This window comes from Echinops telfairi, unplaced genomic scaffold, assembly GCF_000313985.2.
Source record: "Echinops telfairi isolate 266 unplaced genomic scaffold, ASM31398v2 ScPeMD7_1713;HRSCAF=2227, whole genome shotgun sequence".
Taxonomy (NCBI): Eukaryota; Metazoa; Chordata; class Mammalia; order Afrosoricida; family Tenrecidae; genus Echinops; species Echinops telfairi.
The window spans coordinates 968,184-976,486 of NW_022105611.1; the positions used below are offsets into that span (position 1 = coordinate 968,184).

Here is an 8,303-nt window from a genome sequence, read left to right on the forward strand (position 1 = left end):
TCACGTCAGCCTGCGAACCACGAGTAGGCATGGGCTCAACTGCTGATCATGACCTCCAACTTTATCTCTCCATTTAAACCTGTAGTCACTGACACTTGCTCTTCACACGCCAACAGGCGCATGCACTGCCTTACCCCAACCTTGGCCATTGTGTCGACTGGACTCAAGGTGACCCTAGATAGGGTTTCTGAGACTGTAAATCTTTCTGGGAACAGACAGTCTTATCTCTCTTCCTTGGAGTGGCTGGTAGGTTTGAACTGCCAATCTTGAGGTGAGCAGGCCACTGGGGACAACCCCCACCCCCTGCACTACACTACCAGGGTTCTTTGCAACGCCTTATAAGCCCTGTAAAATCAAAATCTTTGAAAGTGAGACCTGTAACTTTCCCAAGAAGGCAAGCTGGCTTGCCTTTCATGTTATAACATTGGGTTGAGGCTCTAATAGATTCTGTGAAGATCTGGAAGCATTTAATGTGTTAATAACATTAAACCCGAAAAATAAACCCACTGCCCTCAAGTTAATTCCAACTCTTGGTGATCCTACATAGGGTTTCTGAGGCTGTAAATCTTTACAGGAGCGGACAGCCTTATCTTTTGAGGAGTAGCTGGTGGGTTTGAACTACTGACCTTGTGGTTCACAGTGTCACACAGTAAATGCTCAACTTCTAGCCTGACCTTCTCTGGGCACAATGCTGAGTATTCGGGGGCTGCACATAGCCCAGTACTCTGCCAGGGTGAGCCCTCAGTGCAAGCTTGAGCCATTGGACTTCGTCCGTCTCCAGCTTCTCCCCATGCCCAACCCCTCTCTGTCTGAAGCCCCTCCCAGCCTGGTGTTTTGCCATCAATTTGGAGGGGACTCCACAGAGCACCTGGGTTTGAGATATGGAAACTGAGGCCTAGGGAAGAGCTGGCCCAGCTGCACAGATAATCGGGCAGCATGGGTTCCCTCTGTCTATGGCTTTCACTGCTGTTCCTCACCCCCCACCCCAGGTCCCCCACATCTGTTTAAACAGACCTACAGAGGGTGCCCCCCTAAGCTAACACATGTGATGTCCAAGGCACAGGGAAAGGCCCATCAGTATCGGCACTTCCTCCCTACTGGGGGCATCTGGGGTTTCTACGGAGGCCAGGAAAGCGCTGTATGAGCCCATTTCCTCCCCTGGCCAGGCAAGGCAGGTTTTCATCAGGGGTCCTCTGACCATCCTGTGTTGGCCACTCAGGACCCCAAGGACACAAGTGGGATCCTGGAGCAGGGCCTCAGTGAGTTCCCATTCCTGCTCAGTGTGGGAGACCCTGGGTGAGGAAAAGAGGGGTTCCTAGACCCCCTTTCCACTGTTTTAGAGAGAATTCCTCGCAAACCCAGAAGTGGTCATTCTTAGGGATTGAGGTCATGAACTTTGGGGTCAGTGGGACCTGGGATTGAACACAGTTCTGCCTCTTCCAGTCTTTGTGACTTTATCTAGCCTGTTCTTTTGTGTCTGCACACAACTGGATTCTGTTGGGATCTATAGTATTAATGTTGTCACCATGAAGTTTTTCCAAGATGCTAATGTTTCCAATAAATACTAATTGCTCACATTATGTGATTGTCAGAAGTGCAGTATTTGAAATGAAGGAAGACATTCAGGCAAGGGCAAGACTAACTGATGAAAGTCCTTCACAAAGGTTAACTCTATACCCAGAAGAAAATCACTTTGAAAAAATTATTTTTCACAAACTGCAAAATAAAGACAAAGTCTCTCCATAATAACTTCATAATAAAGGAAGAACCTGGCTTCTTCCTCTCTCCATCCTCTTGAGCTGAGGGCTGAGCACAAACAGAGCCCTGCTGACTCCTCTTAAATTGGCTGTGAAGGAGTGGAGCACACGTGTTAAAGAGACAGCATTTAACACAGTGCAAAGAAGGCACTTTGATTACAAGTTGGAGGAGTGGATTTACCTAGATCTTCCCAAGTTAAGGACACCAAGACTCAGCAGCACCGTGAGTGAAAACACATCTATGTCTAATAAGTCACACCCACGAACTTGTTGCCTCCTGCAGTTTGCTTGCTTGGACACCCACAATTGTCTAGAAGAGAGCGCATGTGTTACTTTAGCCTGAGAAGTGGGGCTCAGAGACACCCAAAGCTCACTTTTGAGGAACAAAGTTACTTTTCTATTAAAACAGAAACAAAGTAAGCTGTACAGTTTTTGATTTCTGATGTCTTATGTCTGATTAGGAGCCCTGTTGTGGGTTACACATTGCTCTGCTAACTGCAAGGTCAGTGGTTCAAACCCACTAGCTGCTCAATGAAAGAGAGAGAAGGTTTTCTATTCCTGTGAAGATTCACAGCCTCAAAAAACCCACAAGCACGCTTATACTCTGTCCTATAGCGTTGCTATGAGTCAGAAATGAATCAATAGCAGTGAGTGAGTGAGTGAGTTATGTCTGTCCGCTCACCTCTCCTGGAATTCATCGACTCATATTCCAGCAAATACAAAATCTGCTGGGATTCCTAAATGCCAAGGGGTTCTCAAACTCAGGTGTGCAGAGGATCATCTCGGGGGCCTATTAAAAATAGAGATGCCTGATCCTTGTAGATTCAGACTCTATACCTTTTTCCCCCTCTCTCTCTCCCTCCCATCCCACCCCTCTTTCTTCAAACTTTTCTTGGCAGCAAATTTAAGGACTTTGCAGATATGACCCGGTGACCTCCTAGAATGATATTTCTATTGGTCTATACCATGTCCTCCGAGTCAGGCATCAGATGATGGAGGGAAGTAAAACTGTTCTTTCTGTTTTCCTTGAAAGTCAAGGGTCTCATCCATAACCAGGTCTCATTTTTACAAAGTCCTTGGGTGATGTGGGTGTACACTAGTGTGAGAGCCACACTCTATATGATGAGGAAACAGGAACATTCCAGTTTCAGGGATGTTCAGAGAAAGGGAGAGAAATCAGTGTCACAGGAAGACCTTGTCACAATGCACATTCTGATTAGGGGGTCTGCGCTGGGGTGTGGTGGTGTTAGCTGCCACCAAATGGGCCCCAGTGCATGGCAGCTCCACTCAAAAGGGAGTGACAGGCTGCTCAGCCCTGTGCCAGTCCCACCAGCAATTGTAGGTGAGAACTACTGGGATTTGTAGCACTTGCGTAAGTAGATTCCAGGCCTTTCTTAACAGTTATATCCTGGATATAGTGGGAGAGATATATGGGACAAAACTCAAAATTGTAAAAGAGACTAGGCTTGCTAGTCAGCTAGAGATAGCTGGAGCTCAGGAGACTCTGGCCCTTGGTCACCCTTTGGGTCTTGAACTGAACTCACCCCTATGGTTTACATTTCAGCCAAATAAGACGCTGGTATATAAGGGTAACAAAGGAGCCCTGGTGGCATAGTGGTTACGCGTTGGGCTGCTAACCATAAAGTCAACAGTTCAAAACCACCTGCATATCCTTGGGAGAAAGATGAGGCTTTCTACTCCCGTAAAGAATTACAGTCTTAGAAATCCACCGAGGCTGTTCTACCCTGTCCTACAGGGTCACTCTGAGGAAATGGACCCAATGGCTGATAAGGGGAACAATAACCTTACTGAGACGAAACACCTTCAAATGGCCAGCCATTTGGGATCAAGGGAGCAGCACTTATCCCAGGACATAGCTCAGAAGGGTCAGGAAAGGAGGAGGAGGAGGGTCAGAAAACATGGGGAGAGGCTGTTACATTGAGTGGATTGTGATGGATGAGATGAAATGGACTGTGTATAAATTACTAAATATAAGCCTTTGATTATTTGCTCTGTAAACCATCACCCAATTCACAATAAAAATTAAAATAAAACAAACAAAAGAAGTAGCCTTTCTCAGTCTAGAAGCTCTGCTGAAATCTGTTCATCATCTGAGTCCCGTGTAATCCTCCATGTTGGCTGTGCACGAGGGGAGTGGCCAGTTATTTGCATTTAGAACTTCCCCAGTGCTTTGGGTTCTGCTGGTCCTCGGGAGAGCAAGGACCTTTAAGGAGGGGCCCTGGTGGTGTAGTGAGTTACACAATGGGCTGCTAACCACAGAGGCAACAGTTCGAACTCACCAGCCACTCTGAGGGAAAAAGATGAGGCTTTCTGTTTCTGTAAAGATTACAGCCTCAGAAGCGTGAGGGGGCTGTGCTGTGCTGTCCCGTAGGGTTGAAACAAGGCTGAATCAACTCCATTGGTGTGGGTCGAATAGCAAGCGATAAGAGCCCAGCTTAGAGTGGAGTTCTACAAACCTGCGTCAAATCCTGGCAGGTACTTAACCTCTGTGGCTTGTTTCCTCATAACCTGGGTGGAGGTGGAGGGACACTACCCCCACCCCAGGGCATTGCCATGAAAACTAAACGCCAAGCACCTGCAAGGTCAACACAAGCACAAGGTAACTAACTGCCTATAAAATGGTAGCTTTTACCAAAAATTCCAGTGTTACCCAGTTGTCTTTTAGGAGTTAGGCTTCTGATCTCAGGCAGAGCTGTCTCCATGACCGTTTCTGACTGCTGACTCACTGCCTTGCCTACTTCGTTGTTTTTAACCAAGTTACAGCTCAGGCGCCACCAGGTTTAGCTGACCAGGGAAAGGTGTAGGCATGGAAGAATGTGCACTCCTTAGTGTACCTTCAGACTCCGATAGTGGGGGTGCCCCGGCTGCTCCCAGCCCACTGGGTCTGGAAACCCCGGGGTCAGAGTAGGACTGGGCTATTTCTTCTCCGTGGTAGTTGCTATTTCCAGTTCATGTTTATGAAATCTATATAATTTGAAGGCTTTACCAAGAGCAAGCCTCCCCTCTGTGGTTGATTTACAGAGTCTTATTTACTCTCATTACAAGTCAGCGTTCCGGGCCTGGGCTCCCCTGGGGTTTCTATGGCTTGTGCCTGGCCCAGTCACAATTATAAGGCTGGCCAAACATGCTGACCATGTCATTCCAAGCTAGCAGACACAGCTCCCCTCCCTTCATGCCAAGGGTCTGATTATGGTTGGGGCAGAATTCTGCTGCTCTGAACAATCATGCTTCTTGCTGTGGGTTGCCTGCTTAAGGAGCATGGATGTTCTGGGACAATGTGCTGGGAAAACTGCAGGATGACAGTGAAGACCATCGCCAGGAGAGCCAAGGACCAATATCCCAGGATTTTCCATCAGTCATGGAGATGGTTTTGAAAAAAAAAAAAAAGAAGAAATTACTCTGGAATTTTGGTGCACCACAGTGCATGGGGTCCAAACAACAGTGAGGCGAGCCAATGGTAAGCTTGCTCTATCAGCACCCTCATGTGCAGGGAGTCCTACTTTAAGCACCTCTCCCCAGCCTTTCTCTAGCTCTGGTTTCCTGTTGAGTATTGTATGCATCTTAGTCTCTGAGAGAGCGATGCAAGATTGCCTTCCTCCAGGAGGGATTAGTTTCTTGGACCTCCCTGGCTGCAAGAAGAGGTTCTGAAGGCATGGCCATGTTTCTGTTAAAGACTCATTCTCTATTCATGCTGAACTGTTACCCACCACTGTGATGGGCTTCCCCTTACTTGAAGCAACACTATTATTCGTCATACATGACACAGTTCATAGTTATAATGGAAAGGATAAATAACTGGCACTTTTGTTTCTGCTTTTTTGGGGGGCACTGATTTCAGGAAACTTGCAGCTGGGTTCTAGAGGCCAAGCATACCTTGCTTTGACATAAAGGAATAAGAGAGACATTTCTTTGGTACGGAAGACCTCTTCCCGGTAGCAGGTAGCAGGTAGGCACCTCCTCACGCATCAGAAGGCCCCTGAGCCTTCCCTCTACCCAGGAGAGCAGCGGATGCTCTCTTGATGGGGTTTCTGGCCAGGTTATTCTCTGCCTTGGGCTTAGTACCCAGGGGTCCACTGAGATAAGACTACTGGCTTAGAACCACATCTACAGAGAGGGCCCCTAGAAAACAATCCAAACCAGTTAGCATCAAGCTGATTCGGACTTGGGGCAACCCATATGTTTTAGTAGAACTGTGATCCGTGGAGCTATCTTTCAGAAATGGATCGCCAGACCTTTCTTCCAGCGGACCTTGGGTGGATTCAAACTACCAAGCCTTTTGAGTGAGTTGTAGCCCAGACCTTAACCATTTGTGTCACCCTGGATTCCTGCCCCACTCCACCCCCAGCCCCAGCTATAGAAGCGTGGAAACTTGAGGCAATAGGCTCTTAAGACAATAGAATTCTGGAGATGGAGGAGGGAGAAGACTTTCTCCATTGTAGGACTGTCGGGAGAAGAGACTTGAGCTAAGAGCCTCAATCACCTTGGAAGGGTGGGTCCCTGGAGAGAAATCCCAAATCCAAGTCCAGTCACGGAGAACGTGGAAAGCAGAGAAAGAGGAGAGAGCATGCTCCAGAGGCGGGACAGGCCACGGGGAGAGGAAAGGAGCTCCAGGAGTTGGGCTTATAGCAGGTGAGACCTTGTTCCTGGATGTGGCTAATCCAACAGAAAGGTTAAGAAACAGAGGGAAGTATTATTTCTTATGTCGGCCGTTGCCATTTAGCGAATGCACCTGCATTGGAACACAGAGCTTCAAGATTTGGTGGCAATTTTTGAGAAAAACTAAAATGCACATGGCAGAGCTGGAGCCCCGAGTCCCTTCCTTTCAGACAGTAATCATCGTTATTATTTTTAAAGATAACCCCTTGCGGAAGTGCTCGGCTTTGCCAGCAACAACAACGTTGAAAGTGTGTTATGATTTGCGGCTGCGGAACCAGTGTTTGACACGGAATGGTGTTCTATTTCAACCCAATTTAATTATACGCTCCTTTTATATCTCGTAGATGGCTTGCACTAGCAGAATTGTTGTGCCTGGTGAAAAAGTGGTCAGGACTTGTCATAAGGGGCAGGTTTACGGAACCGCGGAAGTATAGTTACTGCCCATCATGTGAGAATTATGGCACCATAACCACCCTTTATTTACATATACTGCTGAGACAGTAAAAACAGCAAATAGATTTCTTAAATCGAGATGGCAGAAATCTCCCCCCAGGGTACTTGGCGCTCATTGTGGAAGTAACATATGCAAGTCTAAATAATTTTGGTCTCTGCTTTTGGGCACTGCATCATTTCCTGGGCAGTTTATAACGTTCTAATAATAAAATGACTCTAAATTTGGAGTTGGGCTGCGTGAATATTAGATGGTAATATGCGCAGCAGAATCGCTAAGTAATCTGTGTGGAAGGTTTAAATTCGCTAATCACACCACCGCTGAGCGACCCTGCCCAGGGGCTGAAGCAAAAGCAGGGGTCGGCGGCGAGGAGCAGGCAGCTGAGCGGGGGAACAGGGGAGAGCCTGACCTAGTTTCCACGAGCATAGATCTGGGTGAAGTCAGGGGGTTCCTTCATCTGCAGCCTCGCAGGACCAAAATAACCTCGGCCTTTCCCCCCCAACAGTAGAAATCCTCTATCAGTCTTTGAGGGTCTGTGCCACAGAGGGGGGGTGGCACCATTAGATGGTTCTTTGTTCTTCAGGATGTGTCTTTTGGAGAAAAAAAATTGGGAGGTAAATGCATCATGCCTTCATGGGCTGCTGTCCCGACCCTTCATGTAAAATTCCTTTTTTTTATTTTGTATTCTTAACTTTCTCTTGCTCTACAGTGCAATCACTGGTCTTATTTTCAACACGCACGTTTCAAGAGCAGCTGTCTTTCCTAATCCTGGGGTGAGTTCACCCCGCCCTGCCCCGCGGACTAGTTCCCTAGTTCTTGTGGACAGCATTCTGTTTGCTGGTCAGCCCATGTGTCCTCCATAAACCACAGGGTCTTTTCCATAAACGTTTGGGAGGTAGATCACCAGGCCTTGCTTCTGAGGCACGCTTGGGTGGCCTCACACCTGACCTTTGACAAGGAACCGCCTGTACCGCCAACAGACACCGTGCATCTCCTAAGCCTCTGTCTCTCATCAGTGTGTCCATCCAGGGAGAGGCCGTATGGCCAACCACTACTCACCCTGCAGTGAGTGATTTTGGGGGGCTCAAGTAGACAAATATTTTTTAAAACCGCGCCCAAACCCCAAACAACAAACCGACCTCTGTCGAATTGATGCTGACTTATCTTTACCCCATGGGACAGAGTAGACCTGGCCCCAGAGGATTGCAGAGCCCTACAGAAGGACACTGTCACATCTTGGGCTCTCTGGTGAGCTGCTGGGGGTCGGGGCCAGTTAGCAACCGAGTACTTAACCCGCCATGCCACCGGGGTTCTACCACATACTTAATCAAGGCTGTGGCCCGAAAGATCAGTGAGGCCGAGAGGGAGCTGTGCGTCTGGCTCTGTGGTGCCAGCTCCAGCCTCGCCTGGGGAGCAGG

At 48.1% G+C, this 8,303-nt stretch overlaps 1 protein-coding gene across 1 annotated transcript in view; it reads right to left on the bottom strand.

Moving 5' to 3' along the window:
• Positions 1 to 8,303, bottom strand: part of FAT3 (FAT atypical cadherin 3) — a 684,233-nt gene that overhangs the window by 25,613 nt on the left and 650,317 nt on the right. The window lies entirely within an intron of this gene.